General features: G+C 49.3%; 1 protein-coding gene across 1 annotated transcript in view; it reads right to left on the bottom strand.

Annotated features, from left to right (window-relative positions):
- LOC130534046 (inositol polyphosphate-5-phosphatase A) overlaps nt 1-18,927 on the bottom strand; it is a 90,768-nt gene that overhangs the window by 45,215 nt on the left and 26,626 nt on the right. The window lies entirely within an intron of this gene.

Here is an 18,927-nt window from a genome sequence, read left to right on the forward strand (position 1 = left end):
TTATGAGTGTCGGTGCATCTTGAGATTAAACATTTGCTGATTTGTCAAAAGCACAAACATGAGGTCCTGCCCATCTCCTTGACATATAAGTTTGGCCGACAGAACACGGCGTCGCGCATTTAATTGATGAGCACGGGCGACTGGTGACCAGAACCCCCGAGCTCCCCTCCCTTCTGTCTTCTGCTCCCACAGAGGACGTCCAGAAGGAGGCGATCAAGTGGGTGGGGAGCGCGCGGAGAACGGCGGGCATTGGGCAAGGTCACAGCTTCCCATCCTGAGAGGACGGCTTCCTGGAAGTCCCCCCCATCCCCCCCCGCCACCAGCACTTATTTGCGCTCACTCCTCTTTATGTTCGCTTTCACCTTAAAAGCAGCAACGACGTACTTGGAGACAGAGATGGATCGGAAAACAGGCCGAGGGAGGGAGAGCCGCGCCATTTGTCAAAACAGCGGCGGGACGCTAACAGCTGCTGTTTGTGTGAATGTTTCAGCGCGGAGACAAAGAAAAATGGCAGGTTTGAAAAACGACAGGAGGGAAGATGTGGCGGGAAAAGATGATCCATTCCACTCTATTAAAGCTTCAAATGCCATTTGAATCTACTCGGGAAATAATTGATTCCGTGACTCCATGTCTCTCACTGAAAATGAACAAACAAGATTGGGAAGCTGTTAGCGTTAGCGTTAAAATCCCAAGTTTAAAGATATTTATCTGTGGAAGAACTCAGTCTAGGAACTTTTAAACGCGCCCCCACCAAACCTGTCGCTATTCAATTAAGAAAAATCATTCGGCATCAGGCAAAATCAGAACGAATCCATTTTCAAACCAACGACAAACAGCTGGGCTCAAGCGGCCGCGCGCGTAATCGCAAAAATCTACTTAACCTCCGACCCAGATAAATATTTATTTGACATCGGGGTTCCGAACTTGGCAGCTGCTCTGCTCTCCCCCCTCTTCATGAAGAAGCTATTATATTAGCAGGCTGCAATTAATCCATTTGTCTCCTCGCATGACAGCCTCAAAATATTCATTAGGGTCGGACTGCGCTGACAGGCCGTGCTTATCTTTTACCAGCGGCTTCATAATGGCCTGTGTCAAACGTATGTTTGTCACGTCCCTCTTTATTGATTAGCTGCCAGATTCACTTGAAATAATTAAAAGTATATTTTACATATTTATAAACCCCACTGCCAGGGTGGCTACTTAATTTTCCATTAGTAAAATGCGGTCTATTAAGTGCACCGGGTGAGCAGGGAGGGGGGGGGCTGAGGGCAAATGAGTAATCACCATAATTGGAGACAGAAAGACAATAAGCAGGCCATAAAAGCAGCGTTTTATGACTCCTTCTAGCAATTCCACCTCTTATCAGAGCTTGTATTTGCCTCGCTGCCCTCAGATAAGGACGCATCCGTGCCCCCCCCATCACTGTGCATGTGCCTCTGTGCAGGTAGACCCCCCCCCCAAAAAAAAAAACCAGCAGACCAGGGCTGAAGGAGTCCCAGAAGACTGTCGGCTGGACATAGAGAGTGGAGAGCTGCAGTCCATAGGCTGCAGACTTTGCTCCGCTGAATGCTTTATCGATACGGAGGGCTGCGAGAATGAGTCCTGGCAGGCAGCGGGAAGCAGGAATTCTCTGACCTCTGGATAGATTTTCTGCATTTAATGTGAAAAATGAGCCATAAAGCAAACATAAAAGTAATAATTTTTCTCCAAGGTCTCACCTCCAATCTGTGCAGAGGGAGAGTCGCCAGTCCCCAGAGAGCTGACACACACACACACACACACACACACACACACACACACACACACACTCCCGTGTCATCACTGTGTCACTGTACAACTTCCTGGGATAATGTTCTGGCAAAGCGCTCCCGTATGGCCTGATGGAGCCGGGCGATCGGCATCTGTATCCTGTGACGGGTTAACTGGGCAACAGCCCTCGCAGCACACTTAAACTCCCATCCGCGGTGGGAAACGACTAGTTTCGTTATTTTCGTTGGAGCGTTCAAATCTGGGGGGGGGTGTAATAACGTTTTCACGACTGCGAAGGGCTCGCACAATCAATCCGGCTCCGATGTGTAAATGTGCCGCTCACGGAGGCGACGCGATCAATAACGAACCCCGGCATTTTACCACCGCTAATAAAATGGGGAAAAAAGGAATTTTAACTCTATGAAAAACCATAACCTATAATGGGGAGTGAGCTGCGGTGACTGTGCAGGTCCTGCTGGCAGGAACCAGCCCTCTCTGGTGAAATGGAGCATTTCCACGCATGCTAACGGCGACACACCACCCCAGCATCCACACACGTGTAAATACTAAACACTCCCGAGTGAGCCCTCCAGCAGACAATAGAGCAGCTCTGACATCATAAGACATTTCAGGATGGCTCCTCTGTGTCCCGGTTTGGGTCTATTGATATGCGGGACCTGGAGCTAAAGGAGCACCTCTGTGCACAAACAGCCTGTTTGTCATCTATGGAAGGAAAACACCCCGGCAGCAAAGTGAGCAGCATCAATAGAGAAGCTGGCTCTCTCCTGTGAGCAGAGATACAAGTGGAGAATCTGGAGCAACCTTTACCCCTCCGGGGCCCACCACCCACCACAGGCCGCCATACGTGTTTGCCAAGGCCCTCTCCCACCTCCATTGATTGAGTATTCAGAGTATTGAGCCCCAGTGTCTATTATTCATCGGCTGCCTTGCAGGCCTGACTGGATACACAGACAAAACTCTCATTAAAACTTCCTCTGTCACTTCCTGTGATTTGAAAGCGGCCTGAGTGTCGGAGCCATCCGTCACGTCCTGAAGGGGCCCTTGTCTCTGGAGAGCGAGCGACCGGGAGTGTGTGTGTGTGTGTGTGTGTGTGTGGTGTGTGTTGTGTGGTGTGTGTGGATGGGGGGGGGGGGGGGGAGGAGAGAAAACTGGGACTGAAGATAAACTAAAAGGAAACGTGCCGAGATGAATTTAGTCATTTCAAAGTAATCGAGCTTCGGCTCTCCTTAAATCAGCCGTCCTCCTGGGGACGGTCCTGGAAGCCGCCCTGGGAGAGAAACACGGAATTCCAGGGTAAAGCATCAGTGATCCGTATTGATCCGCTCAAATTAAAGCAGGAACAGCAGTTTAAGACCACTCGAACACAGGCCGAGTGGAGCGATGGCGGGAAAAAAAAGAAAAAACAGGTCAGGAGAGGCTACAGCAACAGATCTGGACCTGACTGACATCCTAGGTGTCGCGTTCTGTCGCACGTGTGGAGGAAAAGGACGAATCCCAGGTCCGAAACAAGCAGCCGCGGAATCCCGGATAAATGACCCAGCGGGGAAAATGCATCCCTAATCTGAAACAAAGTGACGGACATTTCCATTGTGTCATCTGCCATCAGTAACCGCCGCTACGTCTTCTGAATCCAACCTTTATTTCCATTTATTGATTAGCTATTTCCAGAAATTCCGGGATGCGGCATAAATCACGCCGGTACCTGGACCGCTCTTTGGCAGCGAGCTTCCGGCCTTCCACTTCATTATTCTGAAATCTCCCAGAATGCAGAGCGACGCGCGTTCATGATTGATCTCAAAACCACTGATTTTATTTCCTTTGAGGAAAATATTATGGATGGGTCTAAACAGCGCATAATAGGCCGGAGCCACGGCAGCGCCTGACCTGCCAACAATCCCGAGCCGCTCTCAAGGTTGGCTGCCTCGCCGGGAAATATTGTGCATTAATTTCATTTACTCTCCCCTCCAACATTCAATGGTAGAAGTTAATTAAATTGCTTGTCCATTGTGTTCATCCACTTACAAAGTTAATGATATTGTGCCGGGGAATTAAAGAGCGTTTTATAAAGCGCGCGGGATGGGAGCTGGCAGGCACTACATTGCCCAGTTGAACCCTGTCAGTTGGCGGGCTTCTTGAGCCCCTAATTAGCGGTGAAATGGATGCTTCCATCTGCCAATTTCCTGCCACGCTCATCAGTCGTGCAGTTGCTCCTCTAACCTGCCCGGCCGTGGGGGTCTAAAGCAATAAAGCCATCACAATGACATCCCCCCCCCATCCCCACCCTAAAAAGAAGTCAATTAAAAAAGTGAATACAATATATGTGAGGCAGATTCTTTGTGATGCCGAAACTTTTCTGATCCTATTTCCAAACCGTCCAGCCGGATAACCTTATTGGGGAAAACGCCCCCCCGGGGTTCAGCTTCTTTCGTCGTGGTTAAAGTGCTCCTGTCTGAACGGGACAGGCGACGTTCTGCTTTTCCTGGCGATCCAACGAGTCAACAACGGCGTTTCCAGATGTCTATTTGTGCTTAGCAACCTGTCACTGAAGAACAGGTCACCTCTGCCTGTCTGGGGGGGGGGGGGGACCTGACGAGTTTGTGGTTGGGGAAAGACGGATGAATCCATCTCTTGTTGGAAATGGATTTAGTGTTGAGCAAATGTTGGTGTTTTCACCACCTACCTAATGAGAAGAGCAGCGCTTCCCATCTCCGTTCCTTTAAAGTCAAATAAAAATATGAAGGAATGTTCAGCACTGATTCAGAGCCTGGACTGTTCTACTCATTTAGCAGGAGGTAAAAAAAATGAAGGCAAAAATTGACAGAACTACTGGTAACCCCCGGCAACGCCATAAATATCGATGCCGTCGTAAATTGCTTTGTGCTCCTTGTGAACCTCGAGCGGTCCCAGTTTGATTCCACTTTACTTTTTCCCCATCAAAACCCAGGCAATCGTTTCTGAAATCATAAACTTTACAACTTTACAAAACAAGAGGGCGGTTTGAACGAGTCGGGGGGGGGGGGAATGTCCAGGAACGTGATCAAAAGAGCAGCGTTTGATCAGCGAGCCGGTAACACACCATCCTGGGGGGACCGTTGCTCAAAAAAAAAAAAAAAAAAGAAAAAAGGTCAGCTTCCTGACTAAATACATCTGACATCTGCAATTGGCCATGAAAAGACTTTGTTCTTTCTTCAAAGGGAATAATCATTTGAAAGCAATCTTCAAATAAAGCGTTGATCTCGGAGGCCGGGGGGGTTAAATGGCCACTTTCTTTAAATAGCTGCGCCGTCTGGGATTGACAAAATCATCATTTTAAAAGGGGGATATGAAGATGATGAATATTTGCCTTATTAGATTGCTCCTAAAGATGAAAAATCAAAGCCTGAACAATTGAGGTATCCATTAGTAATTAAAGTGACATTACCTCCTCTCTATTTTCGGAGGCCGCTGCTCGCTTGCCAGAACCATTATTCAATTGTTTCAGATGCTGGGGGATAAAATGCCTTTAATATACTTATGCTCATTAATGTAAATCATATTTGGCTATGGATGTCCAATAATCAAAAAGAATATTTCAACTTATAATTCCCTCATCTGTAAAGTATTCCCATTAGGGGGAGCGGCCGATGTAAATGACAGATCTTTGAGTTCATTGATTTTTTTTTTTTCCCCTTCTTCCTCATCTCTGCCGTTTGGAAAGGCTGCTAATGTTGTCATGGACTGTTCATCAATCTATATTATTATCTGATTTAATATTACGCCTATTCATGCGGCCTCATTTGTGAAAGAACTGATTAAGTTAGGATCATCCAAGACAGTAAGGAGAGCAGAAGGATTAGAATCAGACAGCACCCAGTCTGGTTAAATCAAAGGAGCTCCTCTTCCTTAATTATTTATACTAATTCCAATTCTTTTTTTTTTTTAAACCACACATGAGCTTGTTTTACATGATCTTTGGTTGGTGGTTCCTTCATTAGCACGACACCGGAGCCCAGAGGTTACACACAAACAACCACGCTTCGAGGTTAAGTGACCATTGACGTAGGCGAAGTCCCATAATCAGTATTGAGCAGAGCACCTGTCCCGAAGGAGCCCGGGACCGTCGTCAAAGCCGTGATGTCAGCAGGAAAAGTAATCAGTCAGCTGCTGTCCAGAGGCAGCTTTGATTGTGTCCCATGCTGCCCGCCGCTCGCTCCGGCGGCCTTGTAATGACAAAGTGGCATCCTTGGCTGCCCGGTGAGATACAGCTCCATCGCCTTTAATGAAATATATCAGTTTGCTGCATCTTCGAGGCATTACTTTGTCACTTGTGAGGAGAAATGTATCAGAGGGGGCCTCATTTCTCTATATCACGAGCCTTCCTGCTCCCTTAGTCCAAACACAACTCTTCCGAAATGAAAGCAACGGTGTCTCCATCATGAGCCGTCCGGTGAGGCATCTGTGAAATATGACGGCCCCCCCCGCCGCGCGATCGATGGCTCCTTCCGGTATCTCCCCGGGGCCCAAAGAGCAGAGCGTTCTCCTGAAAACCCAACTCAAGAACGGCGATGCGGGTTCAGTTCTGAGGTCACATTTGGGAGAAAAAGATGATTTTTTTTTTTCTTTTCCTTTCTCCCCATTGATGTATTAAAAAAAAAAAAAAATAAGCTGCTTTCTGACTGTATTCTGTCTGGGTATGAGCAGAGGCGTTCTCCCAGCACAACAGTGACCACAGGAGCGTGAAGCTTTAGAGGAGTCTGCAAAAACACACGCGGCAGCTCGTCTCAGGCTAAGACGCCAGTCCGGTGGCTCTTTGTGGCCGTCTTTGTCTTTATGTAAAAACCAATGATGTGTTATGTAAAATTCCCAGAGGCTTGATTTAAATGGTTGGATATCCTCCATGCTAGCTTAGTTATACTCCAGTGCATCGCCCCTAAGAGCACATGGACGCTGCATGAAAAGCAAATGTAAATGCAGCCTCAGCTTCTTAGATAACTGAAATTATGTCATGGCCCCCCCCCCTCGTATTGTATTATTATAATAATAAATTTTTAAAAAAAGAGAGTGAACAACGGGGGACTTTTCCCGCGCAGATGTTTCTTTTTATCGGTACAATCCCAGCATCCGGCCTTTTCCGTCTTAAAGGCGGCTTTAAGATGCGAGCGGCGAACAGAGGTCCGGTGCCAGGGGTCGGAATGGCAGCCCGCTCTCCTGTAAATATCTCACCCGCAGAAACGTGGGAGGAAAAGAGGATTTGGAGGGGCCCCCACAGGTCGCTCGCCCCCTTCTGAGCGCTCAACAGATGACCCAACACCGTGTTGTACATCAATAAGTTACAAGGAAATGCAGAATTTTGAGATTTCGAGATGAAGATCGTGGATGTGGGGTCATGCGCCACACATAGAGGAGCCCGGAATGTGGGCATGATGGTGGCTTTATGGTGGTGGGACCAACTGGACGTGTTTGAGCTATTACCGGGTGTGTGCGTCACGATGCAGAGTCTTGTTTTAAATGCATCGGGTGGCGTTCGCAGACCGCCCTGTCCACAACGCCGCTTTATCGCCTCCTTTTTCCTCACACAAAAGCGTCCTCTGTCAAGAGGAGAGTCCACGAGCTCTTTATGCCATAAAGAGAGCTCTGAGGCCAATATGTCAGCTATTTCTTGAAGGAGCATTTCTTTTTAGAAAAGAAATGTCATTAGGCAGTTAAAATGAAGAGCCCAAATTCAACCAAAAGAGCGTAACACCTAATCTGATTAGAGGGCGCTTTAACGACTTGCTAATTAGCTACAGCACGGAACACAGGGCGCCATCGTAGCGTGAACTTGTGCCCGGACGCTGCCGACTGGGTCGTTTCTGTGTTCGATTGGCTCCCACTCGAGAAGCATTACTCGCTGAAATATGGTCATGCTTTGCTAGGGTACGTCTGGGAAGCCATGTTTCAAACGAGGCCGCTCGCCGCTGTCAGGTCGACACGGCCCGACGCGCGACATAAAACAAAAGCAACAAAACGGAGCAACGTCGGGGCGAGCGAGCGGAGGCGCCCGTGTATCGGCCCGTGTTTGCTTGATCAATCACGCGCGTTTTAGCGCGGGCAGGAAACTGCCGGGGAGACAATAGATCAAAAGCTAATCCATGCGCTGGCCTTTAACGAACCCGCGGCGAGTTTCATCAAGCAGACTCGTGAGATCGCGGAGAATCACGCTGCCTTTGTGTTTGCGGAGCGCCGCCCCTCATCTGCTCACGCCCGTGTGCCTGTGACCTCTACAGCCGTACAGCGACTGCATTAATTTTCCGAACAAAAATCAATCGGCCGTGGAATAGGACAGGAAGGAAGGCCTTCGTTATTACACCCGGCAGACACGCCCTCCGGCTCGGAGCGCACGGGCCCTTTTATGGCTAATAGTTTAACAGGGAAGGCTGCTAGGGGACAAAGAGATTATTTAGTTTCCTTGACCCCATAAATGAGTCATTCCAAATAAACAAACATACGTCCGGTTTAATGGCATTAGAAAATAAAGGCCTGGCACAATTTTCAGATTATTTGATGGGAGCTTCTTCTTGCATTAATCACAAACAAGGAAGCATATGAGACTCATTGAAAGATGGGTTTGCAGTGCTGATATTTAGGGAGGAAAAGAACTGGTTGTGTCAAGGGCAGGAGAGGACGCATGACATTCCCAGCCATGTGTTCAGCTCATCTGGACTTTCTATTTATATGCCGACGGCTGAAAATGCTTGTAATTATCCTTATAATTACCTTCAGAGGTTTGACATCATATTTGCTAATGGACAGCAGGTGAAAAAGAGTTGGATAATGCAACAAAGGCGCGTTGCGTTTGAACGAGCTACCCCGGCACTGGCGAGGCCTTTGAAGATCTGCATAAAGTGCACGAGAGGGCAGGTACAGAGTTATGACAAAAGCTTGTGATGCCATTATTCTGACAGCAAACTGTGGATCATCAGCTCCGAGGGGGAAGTGTGGCGTTCAAAATGGCCTATGTGTTTAAGATGTGCTACACAATACCTGCTAATTCTATTAAGTGCTCCTGTGGTGCGGCTGCGTGGTTACGGGGTGATGTAAATGGACGGCTGGTTGACTAAACATTGCAATAGCATTAGAATAAGGTGATTGGATGACAAAGTGAGGAAGAAGGCCCGAGCGTGGCCACCCAAGGTCTTGCCAAGTCCATTACCTGTATTGGAGATATCTTGATATCTGTCATGGGGAGTTGCCAGCCAAGAAAGAAAAGAGCTTGTTGTTTTGTTTAGCTTTCATTGTCAGGATGGCTTCCACCTCGCAGCATCCCCTAAGTAATGCAATCAAATGACCCCCCCCCCCCTTCCCCGCCCAAACATTCCCCTCCTCTTTCACTTTGCTGCGAGACCTCTGAGCTGCTTTTATGGAACAGCGGGAAGCTCCAGGAGAAAGCCCAGACCTCAGGGCCAAGTCAACAGCGACTGATCACATGACAGTCATGTTGCTTTGTTTGGCTTTCATTTCCTGACGTCCTTGGGGAGAACAAGAAAGAAAGATTTGTAGACAAGTTTATAAAAATCACGCACCACTTTTTTTTATTTTTTTTTCCCCCCCAGAGTTTTGAAGCAGTTGAAAAAGATCTCTGTGCACCTAGACCAGGCATGGGCAAACTAAGGCCCGGGGGCCACACGCGGCCCGTTAAACGTTTTAATCCGGCCCGCCAAATTTGAAAAATTAAATGAATAAACCTTGTTAATGTTAAATTTTCACTGCAATTCTGGTGTTTTCCCACTAGAAAAAAGACAGTCAGGAGGAGAGTGATGGTGATATCCTGAAGGATAACAGAACTTTCAGTGCTTTAAAATAGAAATGGTTATTAATTTTTTTTAAAAAGGCACATTTTATTCATTTGATTTTAAGTGTTTTAAGACTCATTCCAAAGTCAGATATTTTGTTGTAATGCTTCTCTTCATTTTCATTTGAAATTAAAGCACATGTTTTCTCCATATCCCAAGATGTGTATTTTTTCCTCCAATGAGGTGAGGTTACCAAAGCACTCCATCCATCCATCTGCTCCTGGTCCGGCCCCTTTGTCAAATGTTAGAACCCATTGTGGCCCACGAATCAAAATGTTTGCCCACCCCTGACCTAGACCCAAATGTGCTGCAGTACACGCGCCAGCCAGTAGTTGGCAGTAACGGACCAGACAAATAAGGAAGAGGTGGAGTTGCTTTCCAAACAACGCTAAACTAGAAAACCAAGTCTTGCCAGTCTTCTACGTGCACGGTCGCCTGCAGCCGTAGAGTTGCGTATACAGGGATGCCGCCCTACAGCCGGTTTTCATATCGTTTTCACACCACTCCGGTTCCTGGTGCAAACGGACCGTCCGTTTGTCCGTAAACTTTTGCATTTTCACCCAATAAAACTCCCAAACAACCGGTACAACTACCAGTGCAGATGTGTGGGGAGGGAGTGAAGAGGAGAAGAACATTAAATGCTCTCGGTAGAGCTGTGTCTTCAAGAGATTTTTGAGTGGCGCCCCTGCTGGGACGGAGCTCAGGAGGTCCTTGTTCCCCCACCCTGAGAACAAGGTGTGACACTAGTCTGAACTGAACACACAGCTTCAGACGAGGGGTAGATGGGTTCCAACAAGATTGCTCAAGTTACAGGGAGCAGATCCGGCTGTGGGTCGGTCATCAAACACGATGCTAAGATTTCAAACGACGACAAGGCAAGGAAAACCCTCTTGGCGTTCACAGATGCTCCCTTTGTCTCGCAAAATAAAGACTGTAGCTGGCATGTCCCAGGCCTTGTTCATTCCAGGTCTCTCCCTCGTACATCCGCTGATTAAACCCGCTCGTGTATAGTGCGATTGTTTGAGTGTGTCCATTGGAGACACGTGTCAAAAGGTTGTTTCCACCGCTGTAATTACTCCCCCGTGCAGTGCCTTACCCAGAGAGCCACGCGCTGCCTCCAAGAAATTGCTTTGATTTAATGTAACAATTCCTGCCCCTGATCTCTACCAGATGTGCCTGACACCGGGCGTGGGGGGGGGGGGGATCGATTCTGAAAGAAAACTGCCATCTTCCTCAGATGGGCTGAGAAAAATCACACCTCGGTAGTCCCCTGGGGGGAGGGTGGAGCTGGTGGCTCCCTGGAGGAGCCTCAGCCTTGATGCCAAAGGCCCCCAACCACAGGTATGGGCTAAAGAGGACCCAGGAAAGGGATGGATACATATATACACTTAAGCAGGAGAAAGGTCAGCCAGCCTGAACGCGGCAGGCAAACAGGCAGAGATGGTCTGGGGGCACTGGGGATGAATCACAGGAGAATTGGTGCATGGCAGTGAATGAATAACCCACCACGGCTCCCCAAACCCCATTATTTCCTTCCTCCTCTGATGGGGCTTGAAATTCATGTCTGCGCATGCTGCTAGTTCATTAGAGCGAGGATGTCATTCCTCTTCTGGCTGCAGGAGGACAGGCCAGGCAAGCCCCAGGAGGACCGGGCCCTGTTTAATTCCACATCAACCGCTCCACTGAGGGGCCTCCGTCTCAGCTTGTATGATCAATACTATATCAGCGCAAATTAAAATGACAATTTTAAAGTAATTAAGCACGTTAATGCTCCATTTAAAAGGGATTATTTGCACAGGCAGAGACCGATGGCTGCATTTGTGCGACGGCGTCTGTTTGTGGCTTCTTTTTTATTCGCAGCTTTCCGTCTCTGAAGAGGAGCGGGGGGAATGATGAACCGTGGCCACAGTGACAGGTAAAAATCTTTGAACTGGCACCGTCGCAGTCACCAAGAGGAGGTCTCAACCAAAGCGGATTAACTCTCGACCCATGCCAGCCCACAGCCCTCTCCAATTTCTGAGCGGGATAACCCAATTGCTAAAATCGGATTTGGACAACCAAACCCAATTAGGGCCATATTAGATGAACGGTGGGAGGGAGGGAAAGTAGAGGGGGGTGGACAAGGTGGGAGAGGGTGTAGGGAGGGGGTTAAAAAGAAACATTACACAATAAAAATGCACTTAACTATAGAATGAAGCCCCGCAGTAACTGTGATTCGATTAGTTTTGTCTCCCTCCTGACTTGCTTTTGAAAGGCTATTTAGAGTCGCGCTAGGAGGGAAATAAATGGGAGCAACGGTAGCATCCCATGGCTGCGCACGTGCGTGCGTGCCTGTGTGTGCGTGTGTGTGTGTGTGGTCTCCTGTAAAGTAAGGTGATGTGTAGGTGAAAAGGAAATGAAATGATCACATTGTTGGTTATTATTATGACAGGCTCAGGAGCCACAGACGGAGCCCTTCGCTCCATCCAGGCCCCCGTTCACCAATTACACCCCATCAGATCAGCGCGGGGCCACGCAGGGGCCCCAAAGCTACACCTCACCGCTTCAATAGGGCTCCCAGCATCATTAGGAACGGGTCTGGCATTTTTAGAGCTGCTCTCTGACATCAAGAACGACTGAATGCTAAAGGGTCGACCAGGGCGACCATCTTCGATCCCCGCACGGTGATTTAATCCGGTGAAAATGTGACCAGACCCAGACGGCGCGGGACGCCTCCGAGCAGGCAAAATGAATGGACGGCATAGGTGTCGTCATCAAACGGGTCGTTGCGTAATATTCCCACCGCCGGGCCGCGTTTCCGTCTCCACTTGGCATTTTGGATGGTTAGAAAAATGTAACGCGAAAGCAAATTTCAAGCTCATTTTCCCCGAAATGAACACAGTAATGCTGCGAGCTGTTAAAGCAGCGGATTGAGGGCGGCGTGTCCTCAGCGGCGCGGGCCAATGAATTATTAAATACATGCCAATAGTGAACAGACAGAAAGCATCCCAGCTGAAAAACAAGGGCGGCCTTTGGGTATTTAATTAGCAGGGTGGGCAACGCTCCGCATGCTTGATAACTGGGGGTAAAGGACACGGAGGGGCTGGAGCGAGGCTTGGCGTGGGAGCGCTCCGCGTCCGAGCCGTCTGATCCATCACGCCGCCTGTTGACTGGTGTTTGCACAGCCAGCCCATATTAATTACCAGCTCATTTGGAAAAGGGGGGTGTCACGGGTGGAGTGTGGACGGTGGGCGTTACGTCCTCCTTGATCAATGTGAGCAATCACTCCAGGAGAACTCCGCCGAGGGTGATTAAGGTCAATCCAGCCGCTGTTGATGAGATTAGTGCTCAGAAACTAAGGTTGCCGGCTCCCCAACAGCAGGAGACACAGGCTGGCCCCCCCGAACGGACGCTATCCTGCATCCTCCTACAGCGATCTCTATCACTGGCATCCATAGAGGTGGACGACCAGCAGCATTCGCAGCCCGCTGGACAAAACCACCAAGAACGGGGCCCAAATCCAGAAGAAGATCTGTAGGAATATAAACTCTGTGATTCAGAGTAGTCAAACTAGAAGATGATCCTCAGGTTAAGCCCTTTTCCATTTGAAATATATATCTATCCTATAATGTATCAGCTTAGAAAGACATGTTCTACCGTTTGAATACGTGGGATTGAATGAAAATGTGGCTGATATGATATTGTTTCTACTCTCCTTTCTTTTCCAGATAAACGTGTAACTGCAGCCTCCTTCTTGAGGTTTGGGTGTGATTTACCTGTGTGTGTGCTGAGGGGTGTGGTGTGCTGCCGGTGTGTGTGTGTGTGTGGGGGGGGGGGATTGATTTCATTCCTTGGAGACTACGAGAGGAGAGGGCTCAATGGGCCAAAGGATTATGCAAATCAAAGCTGAGAGATTAACTAATGGCAGGATAATGGCCGCCGCCGCCCAGGGTCAGCTGCTCTGTGGAAACGAAGCAGCAGCAGATGAATCAATGTGTTTCGAGAGTGTGCAGGTAACACACACACACACGCGCGCGCGCGCGCGCACGCCAACGGCAGCCGGCAGAAAGCCCGGAGACATCCATGAGGACTCAGCTGCCCGTCCAGTACGACTGGTCCTCACCCTCCATGCTCGGTCAAATATCTCCGTCCAAGCAGATCGAGGGTCCTGGTGGACAATCGCCACGAGCCGCGAGCGTCACGCCGGCATCGGGACACGCCCAGGAGTGGGGACGCGCCGATATGAACCCCCTCTGGATGTATGAGGAGAAGCTGGGCGTCAAAGTGCAACTAAACGGAACATCCGCTCTCTTATACATCAGAATACCAATTTTGATTTCAATTTCAGGTGGGAGCGGCTGGGGGCCCCCGCCTGCCCGCCCCCCCGCGCCTGGCCTCTCCCCTCTCATTTTCATTCCTGCCCACTCGGCGTGGCCATTTATCAGGACCCGGGCAGAGGACACCTCCCGCCTGCTCACAAATGCATGGAGCAGGCAATAAAATTAACCTTGTGGCAATTGTTTTCCCACCCGTTTGATGGCCCCGTGTCAGCTCATCTGTTACGGCGAGCAAGGAATAAAAAAGTCAAGGCGGGATGTGCAAAAAATTACAGCTCCGAGATCGCGGGGGGGGGGGGTCGGCAGGATGGGAGGGGGCTCACCTGAACACAGGCGAGCTAATGCCTGATTATAGAGTCCCAGCCTGATCGATCGGGGTCGGGGAGTCGCCCTAAAGACAGAAAGCTTGTTGATTGTGTCTGGAAACACTAAAGAGTGTCAGTTTGGTGGAGGATTATTATGAATAAGACTTAACATCAAGGCGGTTGGCGTTTATTTCCCTTCCGCCGAAGCGGTTATACGGCCGGGCGGGGACGGGCGGCGCGGGGGGAGGAGGGGGAGGGGGATAAAAATCCTTCAGAGGGTGTTTATTTGCTCTCAACACCTCCTAAGCGATCAATATTTTTAATTTGGGTCCGAGTTATTATTTTTCACATCACCACGCCAGGGAGCAGAGTAAAGTGGCTCATATTTTAGCCCTAAAAAGATCGATATGACAGGCTCACCTTCACTCTGCCCCCTCCGTGGCTGAAGGGGGGGGCTGTTATAATGGACGGTGGAGAGGAACGCCAGACCCGCCCCATGCTGGAATCACATCATTATCTGTGGCTGGAGACCTCCAACACAACATTCCACCCCCCCCCCCCCCCCTCCACACACACACACACACACACACACACACACACACACACCTTGTCTAGTCTTGCCAGAATCTCAGATTTGGTCTTTCTCCCTACAATGAGGTTTAAAACAGCTAAATTATTGTCAAAACTGCAGCGGCAACCAAAGAGATGAAAAGGTAACCGTGGTAACGACACTTGATTCTTTCATCAGGTCCAATCAGGCGGCGAGAGAGGCCTGAGTCTTGTCTAAGAGAAGTTCTGTGGGCGTTGGTGGACATCTTAAAGTGTGTGTGAGAGTAGCTCCTGCCCAGTGTGTGTGTGTGTGTGTGTGGGGGGGGGGGGGGGCAGCCGCTTGGAATCAATGCATCAATCATTCAACCTCTTTACACAATCTATTAATTATATCTACATTTTCAGTCAAAATATTCCCAGGCAGAGAATGCCCACTCTCCCCCTCATAACTTATATCTGATGGCAGATTCATTGATTGTCACTCAACTCATGTCCTCAGTGTGTGTGTGTGGGTGTGTGTGTGTGCGGTTTTGTCACCCCCATACGTGGTGTGTGCACTTATGGCCGCCCTGCGGGCGTGACTGATGGCCGCGGAGAGTTATGGCGTGCCGACGTTACGCGCTGACATGTACTCTATTCAAGTGGCCTCTGTTGGTGGCGTACTTCGCGCCGTATTGGAATAAAAGCTCTCTTGGATTAAGTTAGCAATATTTTAAGGAGTTTATGTGTCGGCTGCGGCCTGCTTAAACACGGGGAGAAGGGATGATGTCGCTAGTTAACCTCTGCGTGTAAAACCAACAGGCGGAACAGCGGACAGCCTCCCCCGATGACCCCACTTTCTCTACAAGCTGGTTTTTGTTTCGTCGTAAAAATATGGAACAGGTGAGTGGTGCAGATTGCATTAAAAAGGGCAATAAATGGGAGTATTTCTGGGCCCTGCAGTAAACTTGCTTACAGCCAGAAGCCGTCATCGCAGAGGGACACTAAATGTTCATAAATTCCTGCGCGGCCGAGGCGGTTGGGGTGATTGCATTACGGCTCGCAACAAAGAGAGGAGGAGCTGCTGGCAGCCCCTGACGGGAGCCGTCCACGGACAACGGCGGGGGAAAAGCAGTCAAAATGGACTCCCAAGCATTTCCTGACACTGGCAATTTAGCCGAATAATCGCCGTTTCAATCGCAGATTTATCGCCATTAAATGTAGAGGAAGTGGGCTGTTGAAAGGCAGTTTTAGGGGAGTTTGAAGAACCTTCAGTGGATTTCCATTTCCAGGCTTCGGAATTCTTCCTGCTCCTGGTGTCGGCAGGCAGCCCGACAGAGACGGAGCCGTTCGTGTTGAGAAAAGAGGCCATGTGATGTGATTTGGATCATGAGATGTTTCTGTTCCCTCTTCACACTTTTCCAACAACAGCTTGTCTGTTTCCTAGTTTTCATCCATTGAAATATTCCAGGACTTTGGAGGCTTCATGTTTTCATGAACTCCCCGGTTTCCTCCACGATTAAATAGATTCTATTTTCTTATAATTCACTTTACTTGTCTTTAAGGACTTTGAATGTTGCCCTCTCCACCAGATTCTTTGCACACAAGCTTATTTACTGCATACTAATGACCTCCATCGCCGCCGCTCATATTTCCTCCTGAAAACTCCATATCGATACTCTACTTCCAGTCAAACAGCGGCCAAATGTCACGTCAATTCAAGCACGAAAACAACTGCGCACCTTCAACCGGCTGCATCTTAAAATAAGCAGCAGAGCGAAATGAGCCTCTAAATATCGCCGAGGAGAAGCTAAAACTTGCCAATTTCCTCTATATTCCTCTATATTTTCTGGTTAGGCTCCACTTTTCCCCTTTACAATATATTTCCCTGTTTCTGTAAGTTTCTTATTTTACGCGGGTGCTCGGCACGTCGGTGCACGCCGCTCACTCTCTCCGAGGGTGAGGGTGGAAGACACAAGCAGGAAGACAGGGGCGTCCCGTCAAGCCTCGGAGCCTGATTTATCCCCCCCCCCCGCTGCTCTACTTCCTGTCCTGCCTTTAATGTCCCATTAAAATGCCCTGGAACAACTGCAGGCCGCGGAGGCAGCGTGTGCGCACGAGCGTCTCCCTCCGTGGATGCCGACGGCTTGATTACACCGTTTGACAGCTCTGTCTGTGTCTAAGTGCGCGTTTGCCTGTCACGCTCTGCGGACGCCGGCGTGCCAGGATGTGGTAACATTAGCGCGAGTCATTGCGGATGACACGGGCTGCGGCTCCGGGGCGACGATAAATATTAATGGCCAACGAGTGAACTGGGAGTTGAGTTATCAGGGCGGACCTTCCTAATTGACATTTTACCTGCTGTATACCTTAAAAGGGCTGTAAAACAGCAGGCTGCCGTAGGGGCGAGGTGTCAGTCAAGCGCTTCCCCCACCGACGCCGCTTCCTCTGGGAGCAGCAGAGCAGCAGCAGAGCAGCAGAGCAGCAGCAGCAGCAGAGCAGCAGCAGAGCAGCAGCAGCAGAGCAGCAGCAGCAGAGCAGCAGCAGCAGAGCAGCAGCAGCAGAGCAGCAGCAGCAGAGCAGCAGCAGCAGCAGCAGAGCAGCAGATTAGCAGCAGCAGCAGAGCAGCAGATTAGCAGCAGCAGCAGAGCAGCAGCAGCAGCAGAGCAGCAGCAGCAGAGCAGCAGATTAGCAGCAGCAGCAGATTAGCAGCAGCAGAGCAGCAGCAGAGCAGCAGATTAGCAGCAGAGCAGCAGCAGCAGCAGCAGAGCAGCAGCAGCAGAGCAGCAGCAGCAGCAGAGCAGCAGCAGAGCAGCAGCAGCTCGTCTCCTCAGATTCAGCATCAGTAAACACAGGAGGCTCTGAGAGGTAAAGTTCTTCCATCGCTCAAAGCTGGATTTGTTCCTGACCGAGTTCATTCCGGTTCACTTCATTACGTCGGAGATCGGTACATAAAAACAAAAGCGGCCACATTTTCCTCAAATTACACCTAATTTGATATTATCAAATTGGCAGTTTTCATTCGATTAAAATTCCAAAAAACGTCAAAAAGATTCAATTTTCCGTCACTGGAGCTGGCTGAAATTTGAGGAGATGAAACCCAGGCTGCAATGTTTCCACCCACAATCTGCTGATTATTTTCATGCTTAATCTATTAATCTCCTGGCTACAAAAAAAGAGACTCGGATCCTTTCGATTTCCCAACGCCGAGCTCATGCTCGCTCCTGTGCAAACGCTTCCGAAACCCTCAGAAATGAAGCGAAGACCAAGAACCGCGCCTTCCTTTTCGGACCCGACGGCCCCGACAACCACAAGGTCTTTTCACTTCTAATCACAGCTGCGTTCATCGGCGCCGTGACCTGACAGGATCCGGGAAAAGGATCCAAAACGCAGTCGCACAAAAGGTGGGGAAACGTGTAGACGACAAACAAACGTCCCCCTCCAGGTCGGACGCGCGGGGAAGAAATCGAAGTTCGAGAAAAGCAACACGCGTGATGTCATTCCATCGGATGTAAATGGCAAAGATGGCGGAGTCTATCCATGTTTACCGACGGCTGAGTTTCAACATCAACAACATGGACGGCTCGGCCCACGCGTTCCGACCCAGCTCGATTTGACAAAAATAAAAATACAACACAAAGGTTAATCTACAGTCAAACACTGTTAAATAAACAGCTCATAATGCAGCGCTTATGTGCAATGGCAGATAATTATATTTTCTAAAGGCCAATGTTTGTAATTCTTTTTTGAAAAGAGCAAATGTGACTGGGTTGCTTCTGTGATTTATGAGCGTTCTGCAGAGGTTCAGTGTAGCGTAGGGAGACCGCAGGAGGGGAACCAGTCATCAAACTGGGCCGGGACCACGGGGAGCCGTCTCCCTGTTGGCCGCCATCTCCCGGCATCGTGCACATAATCACGTGACGCACCTGCGGTCGGTCAATGAAGCGTAACGGAGCATTTACCCGTGAGCAGTCAGCTGTGAGCGGCTGGCTCCACCAAGGGGCAACGGTAAAAACACCACAGCGCAATTAAAACCATTAAAGCTATAATGATGGCAAAGAAACACCCGTAAAATAACAGTTTTCATTAGCATCTAATCACAAGTTTTCTTCATTTAATGATTGATCATTTATGACAGAAAGAGTTATTTCTGTAAATCTACAGAAGAGGATTTAAAGAAAAAGATCCGGTAATACT

The sequence above is a fragment of the Takifugu flavidus genome, chromosome 11 (genome assembly GCF_003711565.1).
Source record: "Takifugu flavidus isolate HTHZ2018 chromosome 11, ASM371156v2, whole genome shotgun sequence".
Classification (NCBI taxonomy): domain Eukaryota; kingdom Metazoa; phylum Chordata; class Actinopteri; order Tetraodontiformes; family Tetraodontidae; genus Takifugu; species Takifugu flavidus.